Here is a 21,512-nt window from a genome sequence, read left to right as displayed (position 1 = left end):
CCCAATAGGTTACCCTAGATTGTTTATCTCATTACCTTGTTTACCCCTGAATCACTTGGGTAGTTTGCTATTGCTTTACATGGATTTGGGATAATTATTTATTATATCTATGTTCCAATTCTTTCATTATTCTATTTATGTTCATGTCAAGATCATTAATGTTAATTGGAACATAGAGCTTAACTTGAGAAACACGTGCCACCACAAGGGTTTAATGGGACGCCCTTGGCTGACTAATTAGGAAAGCTAGTGGAAGACTACCTTACCCGAAAGGGGCAAGGGCAGTAGGGGAGTGGTCAGTGTAGGGAGGTCCTTGGTTGATTTTGCTGCGATGGCGGTCAGGCAAGAACCCTGCATTGGAACTTCCTATAAACTGTAGCGGGTTTTCGGAAGCTAGTGGAACTTTGTAAAGGCCTCGTAGTGTTGCCCTGCCGCGCTTCCTAGGTAGAGGTGTATGGGATTCGCGACCCTTTGGCAGATGGGTAGCATGACTTGTGGGTAAAGGGTACAACCTCTGCAGAGTGTAAAACTGGTATACTAGCCGAGCTCACGGTCATGAGCAGCTCAGGACTCTCTGATGATTAAATTATGGAACTTAAATTCAATTTTGTCATTTGCATATGCATGGGTTTATTATTAATTTTGTCCTATTACTTTACTTAAGGTTTGGTATTTACTTACACTTAGTAATTGCTAATAAAATTTTGACCAACTACTTAAAAGCAATGCTCAGCTTTAACCATTCTCTTTGATAAGCCTTACACTCCATGAGCTCCCACCTTTGGTGAGTTCATGTCACATTATTCCCCACGACTTGTTGAGCGATGAACGTATGTGAGCTCACTCTTGCTGTCTCACACCCCCCCACAGGAGAAGAGCAGGTGGTTCAGGAGGAGCCACAAGGCGAGGAGTATGATCTAATCTAGGTGGCGTTTCTCAGTTGACATTGGCGCCGACGATCCTTAGTTCGTTTTATGTTTATCCTTTTATTTTGTAATAAGTCTTCCGCTATGTAATAAGTACTCTGATGTTTTGTGACATTTATCTCTATACACTCTGTTATTATATATGTTGTATTCTTGGTGCATGTATGAGATGCACCTGGCTTTGTTCCTTAAAGCCGGGTGTGACAGAAGTGGTATCAAAGGAATGTTGACTGTAAGACAAAACCTAGATAGAAATGGACAAAACCCTTACCTACTTACCTTATTCTGATTCATTCTATACTTACCTTACTCTGATTCTTTCTACACTTATCTTGATTCTGTCTCACCTTCTACTGTTCTACTCTGATCATTCTTACCTTTTCTACTCTTAGTCAAGATGGATTTCACACCTTGGAATCCCTACCCCTATAACATTTTTAAGAGGTAGGAAGCCTAAGACAAAATTAAAACTATTTTCTTTATTAAAAATGTTGGTTGATTGTTCTGATGATCAATGCCTGATTTGCTTCTTTGATTGATTGAAATAGTATAGACGGACATCTTAGCATGTACCACCATAAGGTAATGTATTAGCGTTAGTAGGTGACACACTAATCTACTTAGCTAATAAATCTCCCGTAGAAACATTCCTCGTAATTACTCGCCTTGTCTACAGTTCTTCCTTTCTTACCCTGTGTTTCTAACCCAGATACACTACCCCTATACTGTTAGAAGAGAGCAGTATACACTTGATCCTTGGTATGTCATGGTTAAGAAAGGCAAAGACAGTTTATACACGGTGCTAAGGGAACCATAGAACTCACCAGTTCCAAAGGAGAAAGATTTGAAGTTGGAATTGCAGTAACTACCGCCACCAGACTAGCGGCATTCTTAGTAGATGAGAAGTTTGTTGGTGTCAACATCCGTGTGGTTAGAGATTTTCCGGATGTCTTCCCAGAAGAGTTACCAGGGATGCCACCATATAGGGAAGTTGAGTTTGTCATTGATCCCTTACCTGGGCTGCCCCTACTTTCAAATGGCCATACATGATGTCTGTAGAAGAGTTAAAGGGACTGAAGAAGAAGTTAACGAAATTACAAGAGGCTAGGTTCATTCGTTCGAATTCCTCACCTTGGGGGAGCGCTAGTTCTATTTGTACAGAAGAAAGATGGATCGCAAGGGATGTGCGTAGATTATAGGACCCTTAATGATGTCACTGTGAAGAACAAGTATCCATTACCCCGCATTGAAGATTTAATTGATCAGATGAGAGGTGCTAGAGTATTCTCAAAGATTGATCTCCGACCGAGATACCATCAAATGAAGATTAGGCCATCGGACATTCCTAAGACGGCTTTCTCGACTCGATATGGATTATACGAGTTCACTGTTATGTCGTTTGGATTAACTAATGCACCAGCCTATTTTATGGATCTAAAGAATAAGGTGTGCATGATCTGGTCAGATTCGTCGTGGTTTTCATCGACGATATCTTTATTTATTCCAAGAGTGATAGTGATTATGAGGAACATCTGAGATTGGTGCTATAGAAGCTACGAGACAATCAACTCTACGCCAAGTATAACAAATGCGAGTTTTGGATTGACGAGGTGTCATTCCTTGGACATATCATTTCTAATGGAGGGATATCAGTGGATCCTGCTAAGGTTAAGGAGATAATGGAGTGGAGAGCACCCACTACAGTTACTGAGATTCGGAGTTTCTTGGGATTAGCAGGCTACTATCGGAGATTTATTGAAGGATTTTCTAAGATTGCCAAACCTATGACTTCACTTTTGGAGAAAGGAAGAGAATTTAAGTGGGACGAGAAGTGCCAAGACAGCTTTGATCAATTAAAGAAGAGATTGATGTCACCACCAGTGTTGGTTATGCCAGATCTACAGAAAGGATTTGATATCTATTGTGATGCATGTGGCCAAGGCTTGGGATGTGTGCTCACGCAAGAAGGACATGTGATCACCTACGTGGAAACATGAGTTGAACTACTCCACTCATGACTTGGAATTGGCAGCCGTTGTGCATGCGCTTAAGATTTGGAGACATTATACCATGGGACCAAGTGCCAAGTATACACGGATCATAAGAGCTTGAAGTACATATTCACTCAGAAGGATCTCAACCTTAGGCAACGCCGTTGGTTGGAACTTATTAAAGATTATGACTTGGAGATTCATTACCACCCAGGCAAGGCAAATTTGGTCGCAGATGCCTTGAGTCGGAAGGAGCATGTTCACTCCGCTTTCGTTGTCTAGCTACCTGATGAATTAGCAAAAGATTTTGAGAGGCTCAACCTGGGAATTGTTACACATACGGAAGGAGTCACCATTGAATTGGAACCTACCTTGGAACAAGAAATTCGTAAAGGTCAGATTGGTGATGCTAAGATTCAGGAGATCAAGGATCTGATAACTGAAGGTCGAGGTCCGGAATTCACGGAAGGTGAGCTAGACACCATATGGTTCAAGGACAGGATATGTGTGTCTGATATTGAAAGCCTTGTGAGACTATTTTAAAGGAGGCCCATGACTCAGATTATTCTATTCATCCGGGTAGTACCAATATATATCAGGATTTGAAGCAGAAGTATTGGTGGTATGGATTGAAGAGAGATGTGGCTGCAGATGTGGTTATGTGTGATGTGTGCCAAAGGGTTAATCCCGAACACCAAAGACCAGCTGGACTATTATACCCATTAAAGATACCCGAGTGGAAATGGGAAGAGATTGATATGAATTTCATTGCTGGATTGCCTCGCACCTCGAAAAGATACGATTCTATATGGGTTATGGTGGATAGACTGACCAAAATGACTCATTTCATTCCGGTCAAAACTACTTATAAGGTATCTTAATTGGCAGAGTTATATATGGTTCGTATTGTGTGTTTACATGGAGTACCAAAGAAGATCGTGTTTGATCGAGGTTCACAGTTTACCTCAAGATTTTGGGAAAAGCTTTCATGAGAACATGAGCACAAAGTCGAATTTTAGTACAGCTTATCACTCTCAGACTCATGGACAGACTGAAAGGATTAATCAAGTTTTGGAAGATATGTTGAGAGCTTGTGCCCTTCAACATGGAGGAAGTTGGGATAAAAGTCTACCATATGCTGAGTTCTCATATAACAATAGTTATCAGGCCAGTCTGAAGATGTCACCTTTTGAAGCTTTATATGGGAGGAAGTGCAGGACTCCTCTATATTGGGATCAGACTGGAGAAAGACAGTTCTTTGGGCCTAAACTGATTCAAGAAGCAGAAGAACAAGTCCGTATAATTCGAGAGAATTTGCGGGTAGCTCAAACCAAACAAAAGAGCTACGCAGATAATAGAAGAAGACCACTGGAATTTGAAGAAGGAGATTATGTGTACCTCAAGGTGTCACCACTTCGTGGAATGAGGAGATTCAAAGTTAAGGGCAAATTGTCCCCTCGCTATATTGGACCATTCTTGATCTTTAGACGAGTTGGAGAGATGGCATACCAACTCGAGTTACCTGCTAGTCTATCGGATGTGCATAATGTGTTCCACGTATCCCAACTTAAGAAGTGTCTCCGTGTCCCTGAGTTACAGTTACCGATGGAAGAGCTCAGTGTTCAGGGTGATTTGACTTACACGGAGTACCCGATCAAGATTCTTGACACATTGACTCGAGTTACAAGGAATAAGGTAATAAAGATGTGCAAAGTGCAATGGAGTCACCATGATGAAGATGAAGCAACTTGGGAAAGAGAAGAAGAGCTTCACATAGATTTTCCCCATCTTTTCCCTCGTTCTTCTTAAATCTCGAGGACGAGATTATTTTTAAGGGGGGTAGGATTTGTAATACCCAAAATTGTAAATCAAATAAAAGGAGGTAGTCATTCCTATATAATATTCCTCCCTTATGATATCATATGTGAACGACCTTATTTAAGTGAGTACTTAAAGTAAATGCCATCTAAAAAAAATATAATTTGTGCATCATGCCGGGGTTTATTTGTTTGTGCATTCACTCATGAAGACAGTGGTAATAGAAAAAAAAACTAAAGTGAAAATGTGCATTAAACCAAATTTGGAGATTAGGATTTTGAGAAAAGAAGAAAGGACACTATACAAACAAATAATAATAATACTAAAGGAAATAATCATATTAAATCTCCTTTCATACTACTAAGTTTATTTTAAATATTTAATTTGAGTGTAAGTTCACATCACTGTTTAAATTCAAATTTGAATTTTAAAAAAAAGGGAGAAGAAATCAGAAAAAGAAAAGGAAAATAAAAACAGAACCAACTAGGCTCGGTCAGCTCATTTCAGCCCACTTTCCCTTCTCCCACTCGCGGCCCAACCACCTCGGCCCAACTTCTCAACTGCACAGCCCAAACACCAGGAATTGGGCGCCGACGCTTTGGACCCACGGGTCAGCCCCTTACCCCCTGTTCGGCCGTGTTTCCTTCACTTCCATGCGGGCCCAGGATGCCGGGGGTTTCCTTCTTCCCCACTCGCTCGACGCTGAACCGGTCTCAGCTGAACGGCGCAATTTCCGCCGCTAGTGACTGCGCAGATTTCGCTGGTCGTTGGGGTTGCATCCGCCGCCCCAGTGCCTTGCCCAGATGCATGTAAGTAGCCGCGGTCTCCTTAGGTTATAGGCTCGAACTGACCTCGCGTTCGCGTCCTAGAAATCACGGGCGCAACTCCAATCGATCCTCGCTGCCGCCCGGTATTGCAGACTTCGCAGCCACCTGCGCGCGCGCCGGGAGCGGATGGTGGACCTCGCGAGTGTATCTTGGACCCGGCCCGTCCTCTCTTTCTTCCCCGTGAAGCTAGCGCCGCGTACCTAGCCAAGTCCCACGGGATTTCCGGTAGCCGTTGCAACAAACTCCCATTGCCGCATCATGTATCTGCACAAACCAAGCCATTAATGCCATGGCAATCTCCACCTGGACCGCGCGCCTCACCCTCACCCTCACCCCCGCTTCCTTCCGCGATACCCCCTTTTGCCTCCCGGCTCTGTCACCGTCGTTTACCGGGCTGGGCGGACCGTCAGGGAGCAATCGAGAGAAGAGAGAGAACAGTGGGGTGATTCGCCGTCGGGTGTCGTGGGAGCTGGAGCTTGCCGCTCGTCCGCAACGCGTTGATGTGCAGCGTGGGTGGCCGGAGTAGGACCAATTTCTCGCCGAAGTTATGGATGGTCGCAGCTCCGCCTCGTGTCGTGGCCAGGAGGAATTACTCTGCGAATCCCGGTAAGAACCATCTCCACTGCTAACCCATGTTCCTAATTTCGTGTAGCATCGTTTGATTAGGAAATGGAGCATTCGGGTGTGCGGGCTATCACCCGACCATGGCGCCGCCGCTGTGCCTGTTCACCGCTGTCCATGGATGCAGGAACGGGTTGGGGAGAAGAGAGAGATGCCCTTGGACCATTGATCGACCAGCGAACGGTTTAGATTTGAACTAGCGTGGGTCGTCGATCTTAGGGTTTGCGGTCGGGATTGAATGTGGGGTTAGGACTAATTTGAGCCGTTCGATCAGATCAGACGGGATCGGATCGTGAGTGTTGCAGGGTCGTAGATCCTCAATCCAATGGCTGAGTTCGCGTACCGGTTTGGGTGGGCAAGATCTAATCCCAGCCCTTGTTTTCTAATCCAGCGGCCTCGATTCACCGATACCCCTTCGCGGGTACATTTTGCTAAAGAAACCCTAAGATATTTTATAATGAACCCGCCGTCCACCGTAGTTGCTCACTGAGTCTGGGCATTTTTGTAGATATGCCCCTGCACTCTTCTGTTTTTGTGCGCGTAGTACAGCAGCATAGGGAAATTCAGAAATTCAATTAGAAAATGATTTCTAGTATTAAAACAATTCCAGAATCTTGTTAAATCCATAGAAAATTCATATTAACTCCTTTTTAATCCATTCTAGTTCCTATAATTTTGTAATATTGTTGTTTATCACTTAGTGTCTCTGGTTGGATATGAAAACCATACTAAAATGTATTTCTTAATCAATCTCATATCAAATACATAAAATCTTTAGGAAATTCATTACTCCTCCGTTTTAACTCCGATTTGATCTATTCAAGTTGCGTTAGTCCCGTATCGACGCATAGATTATTACTATTTAGTTTGTATTTATGTTTGGTGTGATGTTAATTTTGTATATACCATGTTTGTTTGTATTGCTACGACTAGCGTGGGGTCACGAGGATCTGAAGAATCACCCTGGTAACTGGAATCTCAAGTGCCAGGCAAGTTGTGCCCTTGACCACTTTTTACCCAATAATGTTCTTAAATATCATTTATTCATGCATAGGATAATTTTGATGGGACCCAATAGGTTACCCTAGATTGTTTATCTCATTACCTTGTTTACCCCTGAATCACCTGGGTAGTTTGCTATTGCTTTACATGGATTTGGGATAATTATTTATTATATCTATGTTCCAATTCTTTCATTATTCTATTTATGTTCATGTCAAGATCATTAATGTTAATTGGAACATAGAGCTTAACTTGAGAAACACGTGCCACCACAAGGGTTTAATGGGACGCCCTTGGCTGACTAATTAGGAAAGCTAGTGGAAGACTACCTTACCCGAAAGGGGCAAGGGCAGTAGGGGAGTGGTCAGTGTAGGGAGGTCCTTGGTTGATTTTGCTGCGATGGCGGTCAGGCAAGAACCCTGCATTGGAACTTCCTATAAACTGTAGCGGGTTTTCAGAAGCTAGTGGAACTTTGTAAAGGCCTCGTAGTGTTGCCCTGCCGCGCTTCCTAGGTAGAGGTGTATGGGATTCGCGACCCTTTGGCAGATGGGTAGCATGACTTGTGGGTAAAGGGTACAACCTCTGCGGAGTGTAAAACTGGTATACTAGCCGAGCTCACGGTCATGAGCAGCTCAGGACTCTCTGATGATTAAATTATGGAACTTAAATTCAATTTTGTCATTTGCATATGCATGGGTTTATTATTAATTTTGTCCTATTACTTTACTTAAGGTTTGGTATTTACTTACACTTAGTAATTGCTAATAAAATTTTGACCAACTACTTAAAAGCAATGCTCAGCTTTAACCATTCTCTTTGATAAGCCTTACACTCCATGAGCTCCCACCTTTGGTGAGTTCATGTCACATTATTCCCCACGAATTGTTGAGCGATGAACGTATGTGAGCTCACTCTTGCTGTCTCACACCCCCCCCACAGGAGAAGAGCAGGTGGTTCAGGAGGAGCCACAAGGCGAGGAGTATGATCTAATCTAGGTGGCGTTTCTCAGTTGACATTGGCGCCGACGATCCTTAGTTCGTTTTATGTTTATCCTTTTATTTTGTAATAAGTCTTCCGCTATGTAATAAGTACTCTGATGTTTTGTGACATTTATCTCTATACACTCTGTTATTATATATGTTGTCTTCTTGGCGCATGTATGAGATGCACCTGGCTTTGTTCCTTAAAGCCGGGTGTGACATTACACCAAATTAATTCTGATCCCATCTAATCTGATCAGATCTAACCTAATGGACAAACATGTTAGATAATACTGGAAAAATAAGATTGGATCCTACTCTTATAAATATGTTTAATCTAAATTGGAGTCTTAGTCCAACCTGGCCATATGCAACTACCCTAACCACTCGATGGTTGCATAACCCCTCCGTTTAACCAACAGAGATTCTGACCTACCTACACTATATAAATTCATCCTATCTCAAAGGAATCTAACACATAATAATAATACATATTCTAACCTGGTATATTTATCTAACTTAAACCAAGTTTAATCCAGTTATATCCAATCTAATCTAGACCCTACCTAATCTAATATGGTCTAATCTATGTTACAAGTATTAAGGAAACCATATTCTTATAAATAGGTTTTAAACCTAAACGGTTGTTTTAGACCAACTTGTCCATGAAACCACAACCTAGCCTATGTGATAGGTTGCCCAACTCATTCATCCCAAAAGCAAAGCAAAACTTTGTTTAATCTACCTACCCCTTGTAACCACAATTGTTATCCCAACTCAGATAATAGCATCCAACACCACGACAGATGGTCCCTAAATCAGACCCAAGAAGAAATATAACCTCGACAATGAAGGATAAGAGTAGAAATAGATCTTCAGATGAATCAAGATCCACCACCACCACGAGCTCCACCAAGCTACATAAACACACACACACACACACACACACACACACATATATATATATATATATTACTACTATTTGTAAGACCTAAATGTTACTTTAGTTAGTAAATGGTATGATATTATTTTAGAAGGAATAATAAGATCTGTTTGACCCCATGTGTTGCTAATAAATTATGCATCATGTTGAGATTTTTGTTTCCGCATATGTGTTGAGACAATATGAGTATATACCCTTTTCTTACAAATCTCGAGGACGAGATTTCTGTTAAGGGGGTAGGATTTGTAAGGCCCAAAATTTGTATAAGAGAAAAAAATTACAATAATAATAAAATAAATATATGAAGAAATAAAATAGCAAATTCAGATATCTCAAATTATAATTGAGTGTTGAAAAATGAGAACTGAATTTTGAAAACCAAGAATTATTTTAGAAAAATAATTGAAAATTTTTCTATTCAACTAGGTGCCGTTTGGTTCAGATATTTGTAACGTAATGGGTAACGGATAACGTTAAATCATGTTTGTTTTAGTCCAACCGTAATCAGATACCACACTAAAATTTGATACCAGCCTATTCAAATTTGTTACCGCCAGTAATCGAGCCGAAACCATTACCATTACCATTTGCCTTACATTTTTTGAACCAAACAGCACTAAATGATTATGCATATCAATAAATAATGCACCATAAGCATTTATTTCCAAGAATATTTAATTTTGAAGTAACTTTTACTCCTTATCACACATTCAAAATACTATTTTTTCTAAAAAGAAAGAAAACAATAGGAGTGTGTTTCATATTTCTAACATCTATCACATAAATAAAATAATGAACATATAACTATTGCATCATATGGGAGTTTATTTAGGTGTGCATTTAACAATAATAATATTAATGTTAGTAGAAATACATCAATGTCCACATTTGGATTTAAGACCTAGTTTGCAAGTTAGAATTTGGAGAAGGAAAATATTATACAAAAATAAAGAAAATAAATATACAAATAAATAAAATCCTTCCATACTTGTTGAATCAATTTTTACATTTGAATCTAGGTACAAAGTTCATAGAAAGTTTGAATTCAAAATTTACAAACAAAATAGAAAACAGAGAATAGGAAAAGAAAAAGAAAAAAAGAGTGGAAGCTTGCTGTTGGGCCGTATCCGCGTTGGCCAGCCCACTTCCTTTCACTTCGCATCCCGCGCTGGACCATTTCTCCAACACGCGGCGCCGCTGACTGATGGACACTGCCACGCGGACCCCCCTGGCCAGTTCTTTCTGCCGCATGCGCTCAGGAGCTTTGTGACTGCGTGCGGGACCCACCCGTCATTCCTTCTTCTCCGGTAACAAGCAAACCGAGCTGGATGCGTCCGTAACCACCTCCGCCGTATGCGAATGGGGCTTGTGGCCGAGAAAATCGGCATGGCCGTTGCGCTCAATCGCCATCTGCCGTGCGCCTACCATATCCTCTTTAGCTAGATATAAGGGCACCGGTGCCCCCTCTTCCTTCCTCCTTGCCTCCAATCCGAGAACACGCAGAGAACTCCACAACGCCTGCCATCATTTTCCCTGAGCCCTATCTACTCCTTGGACCATCCTAGGACCGGTCCGCGCGCTTATCTGGCGGTCCCATCGAAGCTCCCCGCAACTGAGATGCCTGGACGCGCGTATCGGCAACCCGACCGCGACCGTCGCCGTGGTCCTCCACTGTTGGCGCCGCCATGAACCCAGCCGCGCTCGCGTGGCGGCACTTTTCTTCCTCCAACCTCCCAGCGACATCCATCTGGCCGTCCAAGGTTCCCACCACGCCCGAGGCTGCCCCAGCCATGGCAAATCGACGACGCGCCCACAGCAGATCATCAGGGCTCGCTGCACGGACATTAATGGCCAGCCAGGTGGTGGTTTCGCGCGACCGCTGGAAGGAGAGGAGCACTGAACCTGCGCCTCGCCTCGGACCCGCGCTTCATCGTCGGCCACCCCTGCCTCCTTCAACGGTGAGAATTTCCACCCTTCTCCAAATCAACGGTGCTGTGACGCTTGCTGTTGGCGTAGTCTTGCGTATTCCAGGAGAGGGTAGCGGCATAGGGTAGAAGACGCATGGGGAGCAGTAGATTTTGAAATCAAGGGTGGGGATTGGATCCATGAAAGTGTAGCCTCGGCCTTCCGATGCGGATCTTGTGTGCGAGAATCGATCTAGGATTTTAAATCTGGACGGTTGATTCTCGGACCATCGGTGCTGGTGTAGCGTCGTTGTGGACCGTGGATCTGTGATCCAAGGGTCGTTGTCGCAGATTGCGTCGTTAAAGTGGAGATCTAATCCGAGCCGCCGGATCTAGATCGGACGGCTCTGGGTCCCCGGTACCTCTTCGCCGTTGCCGATTTGCTAAAGAGCCCCTGTGGATTGTACGAATTAACCCGTAGACCAGAGGTAGTGTTGAGATATTAAACTTAAGTCCTAATATTTTCAGAACGGCCCCTGTGCTCTCGGAATTTTATGTTCTCAGTCCATAATCGTTGGAGGAGTACAAGATTTAAAATAGAAAATGACTTCTAGAATGAAAACAATTACATAAACTTGGTTAATTCATAACTAATTCATTTTAAATCATTTTGACCCCTTCCAATTGCATTAATTTTATAATAATATTGTTTATCACCTAGTAACGCTGTTTTAACATGGAAGCCACATTAGAATTGATCACTTAATTAATTTTGTATGTAGCGCATACAGACTTCGGAAATTCATAACTTCTCCGTTTTAACTCCGATTTGATCCTTCCAAGTTGCATTAGTCTTGTATAAATATGTACTACGCAGTTACAATATTGATTAGACCATGCCTCATTCTTTTATAATTAGATATTTATTTAACTTATGTTGGATAGTCTTGTTAATCTGCTTATCATTATAATATACTAGAATGTGATCTATGGTCAATTTATAACTTAGATTAAAGTTGAGATAATTATTTACAGAATAACCTCTCAAATGATTTATATTAACCAATTTATAATATAGTTTAATATTTCAACCACACAGATCTTTATAATATCATAACACCTTAACCGTAACTCCGATTTTAGTGGTTCTCGATCCCACGATCTCGTAGTGACTCGTAAATTATTATTATTCAGCTTGTTCTTATGTTTGGTGTGATGTTAATTTTGTCTATACCATGTCTGTTTGTAATGCTACGACTAGCGCGAGGTTACGAGGATCTGAAGAGTCACCCTGGTAACTGAAATCTCATGTGCCAGGCAAGTTGTGCCCTTGATCCACTTTTGTTACCCAATAATATTCTTTATTATCATTATTCAATGCACAAGCTTAATTTTGATGGGACCCAATAGGTCACCCTAGTCTGTTTATCCTTTTTACCTTGTTTACCCCTGAATCACTTGGGTAGTTCTACTATTGCTTTATATGGTTTTGGGTTAATATTTTGTTATATCCATGTTCTAGTTATTCTGTTATTGTTATTTATGTTCATGTCAAGATCATTAACTTTAATTGGAACATGGAGCTTAACTTGAGAAACACGTGCCACCACAAGGGTTTAATGGGACACCCTTGGCTAACTAATTAGGAAAGCTAGTGGAAGACTACCTTACCCGAAAGGGGCAAGGGCAGTAGGGGATTGCATGCAAGGATGTTCTCGGGTTGATTTTGCTGCGATGGCGGTCAGACGGGGGATTCTTGCAAGTGCTCTTCCCATAAACTGTAGCGGGTTTTTGGAAGCTAGTGGAACTTTGTAAAGGCCTCGTAGTGGATCCCTAGCCATTCACCTCGGTAGTGTCTAAGGGCCTTGCAAACCCTGGCGACATGGGATACACGACTTGTGGGTACAAGGTACAACCTCTGCAGAGTGTAAAACTGGTATACTAGCGGAGCTCACGGTCATGAGCAGCTCAGGACTCTCACATGATTAAATTATGAAACTTAAACTCAATTTTGTCATTTGCATTTGCATGGGATTATTTATTAGTTTTGTTCTATTATTTATTATGGCTTGGTATTTACTTACATTTAGTAATTGCTAATAAAATTTGACCAACTTATTAAAAGCAATGCTCAGCTTTAACCCCTATTGTTGATCAGCCTTACACATGAACTCCCCACCTTTGGAGAGTTCATGCACATTATTCCCCACAACTTGTTGAGCGATGAACATGTGTGAGCTCACCCTTGCTATCTCACACCCCCCCCCACAGCAGAAGTACAGGTGGTTCAAGAGGAGCCGCATAATGAGGAGTTCGATTCGATATAGGTGGCGTCTCCCAGTTGACTTTCTGGCGCCAAGGATGGATTTTAGATCCTATTATATTTATCTTTTATTTTGTAAGACTTCCGCTATGTAATAAATACTCTGATTATTGTGACATTTATCTCTATACACTCTGTTATTATATATGTTGTCTTCTTTAGCGCATGTATGAGATGCACCCGACTTTGTCCCTTAAAGCCCGGGTGTGACAAGTACCGTGAAGGAAAGTTATATTCAAAATATAACTTACTATGTTCTATCATAACTGCATTATCATAGCATCACATGGGCATTTATGTATGTATATTGTTATGTTTAGAAAACGAAGAAGTAGTTGAAGAGGAAGTTGCACCACCGACTGGAATTCCACCTGTCTGGGACAGTTTCTACTTTGACATTTGTGGAACTGCTCCCGAGTCCCCTACGACATAAGGCGAGCCCCAGTGCGTTTAACCCTTTCCTTGTTGTTTTAAATTCTTTATCACTTGAAATGATGCATTAGGTGATAGGAGTTGATTGCTACACAATTGTTGCATTTCCTACATTGAAATTGATTACCATTCCTTGATACCTGTTTTACTTAAAAAGTTTTCTTATGCTTAGTCTTGCTTTAGAAAACAAAAATGTTTTGTTTGTAAATAAAAGATGATGCTTCAGGTGGAATGGGATGTTTTTAAAAATAAAACTTGATGGTGAATCCATCATGTCTATGATGGGTTCAACATCAGAAAAGATGTACCTCTGCCAGGTACAAAACTTTGGGATTGTAAATGATAAAGATGAGACCGGGCAGGCGACTTGCACGAGAAGGAAGTCTCGGTGTAGTGTCTCGGTCTGAGTCACTTAAGGACCGTGTTGATGTGGGCCTGCTGACCGAGGACCCTTTAACTGGTCACATGCCTCGTCATGGGTAAGCTTGGCCTTGGGCAGACCAATACCAGAAAGGCCAACACGCAATGGGAGTGGAGAGATGGCGAGAGTAGCGTGTATCCTCTATAGCAAGAGGCTGGACGGTGGTGTATCTGTGCTCTCGGTTGGCGTGAACCCGGTCTGGTCTTGAGAAACCCGGTGGCGAGTTGACATATGCAAGGGTTAAGTGCTACATATGTCGTGTGATTGGAGATCCTCAGCTGAGTATTAATCGATTCGGATCGTCGTTACTTCTTGGACATGAAGACTTGGTCACTGACTTACACGTAGCATTCCAGTGAACTGAAGGGTTGATTAAAGATGGATAGTGTAGGCCAAGTGCTTGAACTAGGGTAGAAAGAAATCTAGATGCAGGAAACGACTTAACCTAAAAATAAAACTAGATGTTTGAGGATCCACTGTTAGTAAGCATTTCTGCAAACAGAGTCCTTGATTCTTGAATAGCCTTACCTTGACTCCCTCAAGCCAGCATATCCTTGAGAGTCTTTTTATTCTGTCGGGTAAGACTTACGAAAGTACACTCTGTACTCGGGGTTTCCGAACTCATGTTGTTGTAGGTGAAGAAATAGCGGAGTTTTGCTATTTCTGTTCAAAGGTGGTACCCAAGGAGGAGCCCCAACAGTGAAGTTAGTCACGGGAGGATGTTTGCCTCCCACCTGAAAAACAATAAACTTTTGTGCGGGAGGGAGTTTTGCCTCCCTGGTTTGTAATAATACTTTATGCACTCTTAATACCCTGGTATTGTAATAATAATACTCTCTCTATATATTTTATGAATGTAAATTAAGTTATTGTATTCTACTTCCGCTTATCCTTTCCTCCGATATGATGTAATATCTGCATGACGGGTGAAACGCTCTTGGTCGAAATGATGAGGATATAGTTACCGTACTTGTCGAGTGATTTTGTGCATCTATAGGGTTGTCCAAGGTCCTTAGGACAAGGACAACTATTGGTGGGCCTAATACCTTGGGAGGTTCCGTCACATCTTCGTTCCTAACTTGTGTTGCCTTGATTTTAAATGCCTTCAGAGGATTGAGATTCAAGACTCAACAAATTAGTTCTTGTTAATTATAAAGGAGTTGTAGTACTTTTCCTAAACTTTCTGAAAGTCCAGAACCACAATTATTTGATATATAGAACTCTATTTATGTCTGTTTTAAGTTGTGTATTGAAATTTGTCCCAAACCTGAACAAAAATGCTTTATACTAAAACCTGGACTAGTTAATTACCAAATCATCTTAAGCTGATCATAATAAAGTTGTATATAACTTCTTTCTCTTACTTGTGCTAAAATTTCATGACCATAGGCCTGATAGTTTGAGAGTTATGAATTTTACAAAATGACAATTGTGTTCTGTTTACTCTCTCGACAGATTTTGACATTTGTGTTGTCTGAATTGATTAAATTTAAATCACTTCTTGGTGGTCTAGGGGTCAAGTTATAGATGTTTGAAGTGTGGAGCATGAATCTGTCCAAATCTGGACAGCAAAGCTTTCTAGTGTCTTTTATCCTTGATGCATATTGAATCACCCTGAGATGTTTATAAATGTTTTGTTGATAATTTTTTTATATTTCTATAAAGTCTAGGATCAATTGTTTTTTATGCATGGGTCTCTAATTATGGATTTTTGAAGTAAGAAGACTGAATATGTCCAAATCTGGACAATGTTGTCATTTTAGCACTAATCGACATTACTAAGTGTCTAACCACGTTGAGATGATAATACTAAAGTTGTAGAGCACTTATTGAGCTTTCTAGAATGTCTTTGTTCACTGTTTTTGGATAAATATCTTTTGATTTATGATTAAAACAAGTGACCAATGTGTTGTTGTCCAAAAACCTACAAGTGTTCATTTGATTGTTGGGTTCACCCTTTTGGCTAAAAATGCTTGGTTAGCGCTTAATTGATGTAGACTTGCAACGACTAAACTTATATAACATGTGTACCATGATTAGTGTGCTTGCTCTCTATAGTTGGTTGTGGGATAGGATTTCTGTAGTCATTGATACCTCTGTCCTAGTTAAACTTGTGTTTGCCTTGGTTGATGAGGACATCACTATCATTGATACAACCACACCAGTGACCACTTCACCATTTGTATCTAATCAAGGACCAATGACACGAGCTTGTGCACGTAAACTTAATTATCAGGTGAACTCGTTCCTTGATATTGAAGCTAATTCTTCTTTAAATGAAGTACTAAAGCCTTGTGATGAATTTATTATGCTCAGGTGTTTGGGATGTGAACCATCTTGGACTGGAGAAGGCAACAAGGCAATAAAGGCTGCTGCACCCGAGAGGATTTCGTAACTGCATCAAGTACAAGTTTAAATGTGGCATATCTTCCAACTCCCAAGGCCGTTTAATGCAAATAAATACTTGTTGGAAAGCTCCCTTCGTCTACTTGCCAATGGATCAAGAATTAATGGGAGACTACACCCGAGGTGTCCAGGAACTGCCGAGAGAACTTCATGACTCCACCAGAATTCCCTCTTCCTATTTCTATATTTAAGAAACTAGTAGCCACCAAAGAACTCGGGTTTTGTTTGATGTAAGTTTAGCCTTTGCTACTTCCTTGTAAGGCGTGTGTCGGCTAGACCACCCGAATACTTGAAACAGGACCCCAACTTTATCAGATCCGTGCGTGTCTGCTTATTATCTTGTTCTTGCTTGTTCTCGATTGCTTGTAGGTTCAAGGTTGTTCTTGGCACGGCAAGAGCAGCAACAACAGGAGCCGGTCTAACTATCGCTAAGGCGCAGCACCCTTGTGGTTGTTGTAGTCGGATAGCACAACGTCGACCTCCACCCCCAATTCGTAGTTATCATGAGACGGTGTACCTGTCGCTCAAGGCGCCACACCATCTTGGTTGTGGTAGTCGGGCAGGCAACGTCGTTCTCCAACAAGTTTTCCACCTCCATCATCTCTCATTGAAAGATCAGTCACCCTTCTACCCGTTGGGTTTATCAAGTGGTATCAGATTTCAGGTTGCTCGGTGAGAGATCTCCATCTTTCTTATTTATTTACCTAAAGTCCACATTTGCCAAATATAAGTTTAGTTCAGAAATATCCCCAAAAACATTTTGAGCCTTTGCTTTGCTACTTAGTTTTTGACTTGTTGAATTCACGGTTGCTTCATTGTGTCGAGTTGCTGGTCCAAAGTTTCTTGTTGCTAGAGTTTCGAGTTCGTTCCACCTTGTTTAGATCACCATTTTTAGTTCTCTAGCTGTTCTCTAGTTGTAGTTCAAAAAAAACAAGGGAAAGGAAAAGGCAAGTGCACAAAAAAAGTCACACTAATAAAAAAAGCACGTACAAAAAAAGAGAAAAAAATCGCAGTAGGAATATTGGTAGATAAAATTCCAAGTGCAACAAAACAAAGACAGTTTGTGTGCCACCGTTTCACAATTTTATAAGTCAGCTTGCTGTTTTGAGTGTTTGGTGATTTCATTTGTGTAACGGCTCACGTCTCTATTACGGTTTGGACTAGGACCAGCACAACACCATTGTGGAACGTTTATTCAACTTGTTGTGGCTAACGTGGTACTAGCTATTCCTTGGAACTATTGTTTTAGCAGCCACCTATAAATCAACAAATTTTTCTACAACACCACCAGGTTGTGCTAGCAGCCACCGTTGTTGTTCTTGCTATTTGCCAGCGCCACTTGCTTTGCGTGGTGAGAACTTGTAAGAGCTTGATTTCTTACTAGTGAGGCAGTGTTTATCCATCCACATCATAGCAACTACTAGGCTGCATTGCTTGTTTTGTATCTCTTTTGCACTAACCATGGCAGAGGATGCAAATGCGCGAGCTCCACATTCTCCATGAACAGCGGGCATCATTCAACATTTTGAACGTCAAGTAAGGTTGCACACAGATGCCCTCAATGAAGATGTTCAAGTCACCAATGAGCGCAATGGTCAATTAGAAACAACACAAATTGTTACCAACAACACATTGACCACTTTGGAACGAACAATTGCTGCTACTAACACCTCTCTTGCAGCAATTATTGAGCGCTTAGATAGGATGGACCAAGTTGGGCGTGAAGGTAGGCAACAAGGTGATGATGACGGCCATGGTTCCATTGTTGGTACCACAAGAGATGATGCTACGGAGTATTCAGCAGACATCGAGCATGATGACCAATCTATTAGGCACCAACGACACCTACAACGTGATCGTCATGGCTTGGGTGGTCGACCTCCACGACGTGAGGTACGTGAAAATGATGACTCTCTAGGAAGAATTAAATTCTCCATACCACCGTTTGATGGAAAATATGATCCTGATGCATATCTAACATGGGAATTGTCGGTAGATGAAAAATTTGCATGCTATGATTTTTCTGATGATAAAAAGGTTAGAGCTTCTACGAGTGAATGCACTGATTTTGCTTTTATTTGGTGGCATGAGTACCAAACTACACATCCAGCTACCATACCACAAACTTGGAATGCTTTAAAAAGAATCATGCATAGTCTTTTTGTTCCTTCCTATCATGCTCGTGATTTATTACATAAATTACAACAGCTTAGACAATGTAACAAATCTATTGAAGAGTACTATCAACAATTACAATTAGACATGTTGAGGTGTGGTCTCGTAGAAAATGAAGAAGCTGCAATGCTTAGGTTCATGGGTGGTTTGACAAGAGAAATTCAGGATATATTAGCTTACAAGGAACACACTAATGTTACTCGCTTATTTCATCTTGCTTGTAAGGCTGAAAGAGAAGTCCAGGGACGACGCTTGAGAACTAACATTGATGCAGGTCACAATACATCTTGCTAGCTCTAACCATGTGTTTTAGGCAGATGCTTCCAATCGATCATCCACAACACCATCGAAATCAACACCTTCTCGTGCTATTGAGATAGGGAAAGGATCCTCCCAAGCTATAGCCAAATCTTCTTCTATTGCTTCCATGGGAAGAACAAAGGACATACAATGCCTCCAATGCAAAGGATTTGGGCACATCCGAAGGGACTGCCCAAGCAAACGTGTGCTAATTATAAGAGAAAATGGTGAGTACTCATCAGCCAATGATTTAGATAATGATACATATGCCATGCTTGCTACCCAAGATGCTGAAAAGGAGAATGATGATGAAGAGCATATTGGGGCTGAACATGCTGAACACTATGTGAGCCTCGTTGTAAGACGTGTCTTGAGTGCCCAAATTATTAAAGATGAACAAAACTAGCGACACAATTTGTTCCAAACTAAATGTGTAGTTTTGGAACAATCTTGTCGTATTATAATTGATGAAGGAAGCTGCAACAACTTAGCAAGCACCACTATGGTAGAGAAGCTTGGGCTGAAAACGCTTCCACATCCACACCCCTACTATATTCAATGCTTCAATGACAGTGGTAAGCTTAAGGTAACACGTATGGTCTGTGTGGAATTTACAATTGGTTCATACCATAATCATATTGATTGTGATGTGGTACCTATGCAAGCTTGCTCTATGTTATTTGGTAGACCATGGCAATTTGATAAGGACACCATGCATCATGGTAAAACAAATCAATACTCTTTTATGCATAATGAGAAGAAGCTTGTATTGCACCCCATGTCCCCCGATGCTATTTTGAAGGATGAAGTTACTAGAGCTGGCAAAGAGAAAAATAAATCTGTTAATAATAAAAATCTAGGTGCTACAAAGGAGCTGGTACAACATAAGAGTGACAATTCTAAATATGCTCAAGTGAGGAAGACAGAAATACAACTGAAAAGCGCTTGTTTTCTTGCTTCCAAATCTGATTTGCATGAATTAAATGATGTTGCTTCAATCTGCTATGTATTTATTTGCAAGGATGCTTTGTTCTCACTTCACAACATACCATCTACTTTGTCTTCTACTGTCACTAATCTTTTTCAAGAATATGCTGATGTATTTCCAAACGTAGTGCCACCTGGCCTGCCACCGATAAGAGGAATTGAGCATCAGATTGACCTCATCCCAAGGGCTTCCTTGCCAAACCGAGCACCATACAGGATGAACCCGGAAGAAACCAAGGAGATTCAGCGACAAGTACAAGAATTACTCGATAAAGGTTATGTGCGTGAGTCCCTTAGTCCTTGCTCTATCCCTATTTTATTAGTCCCAAAGAAAGATGGCTCATGGCGCATGTGTGTAGATTGTCGAGCTATTAATAATGTTGGGGGCCTTCTTCTTCGCCGAAGGTCCTCTAAGCAAAAACACCATTGGCAAGATGATATGCAAGCAGGCACAACATGAAGATATATGCCGAAGCTACAAATTGAAGGAGCTTCGGCATGATGACACGCTAGAGACGAAGGGCAGCACCGATTTAAAGAGGAAAAGACCGCTTAGTCCCTGATAATTTGTGCCATGGCTATAATTAGTTATCAAGGACACAAATGTAATTTTGTCCGGGCTGCGCCCCATGCCTATAAATAGATGAACAATACCCCGTACTGTTCACGCTAACTTGTAATTACTCGCACGTCACTCTCGGATTCTTACCTTCTGTCAAGCCAAAGGTACAAATGTAATTTAATATCATTGATATTTATTCAAAGATATATGATGATAATATGAATAATCTAATGATCTGAAATGATTATTCATTCTTTCTCTATGTTTCATGTGATCATGTTTATATCTTGATATATTGCAATGAAGAAGGTATGTCCTTCATGACCTTCGTCCGAAGATCATTATATCCTAAGGGAGATAATGTTATGAAGGACGAAAGTCTTTAACCATTAACATTTGTGTTGCCTTGTTCTTGATTCATAGTTTTTGAGAACAAGTGACCAACATTGGTGCCCACCTCCGGTGAACTCACTTCCACTGTGGTGGCAATGGCTTTGTACAACAACCAAGCTGCATCACCTTCAGTCACGAAGATGGTGCTCCCAATCACAGGTGGTTCAAGTTCAGAACCAGCCAACAAGAAGCAGAAGAAGGAAGCACAAAGAAGAGTGCAGCATGTTAGGGTGCAAGGACCCTTCATCAGATCCAAGTGGTCTCACATCCCAATTACCTTCTCCCAGGAAGACCTTCAGCTTAAAGACTATCCTCACAATGATGCTATGGTTATATCTTGTGTCATTAACGGATTTCTGGTCCACAATGTGCTGGTTGATACATGCAGTGCAGCGGGCATCATCTTTGCAAAGGCCTTTAGACAGATGCAAGAGCTAGAAGGCAAGGTACATGATGCAACACACCCTCTATGTGGCTTCGGAGGAAGACAGATTGTGGCAC

Source organism: Zea mays, chromosome 7 (assembly GCF_902167145.1).
Source record: "Zea mays cultivar B73 chromosome 7, Zm-B73-REFERENCE-NAM-5.0, whole genome shotgun sequence".
NCBI lineage: Eukaryota > Viridiplantae > Streptophyta > Magnoliopsida > Poales > Poaceae > Zea > Zea mays.
This window is presented reverse-complemented; position numbering follows the sequence as displayed.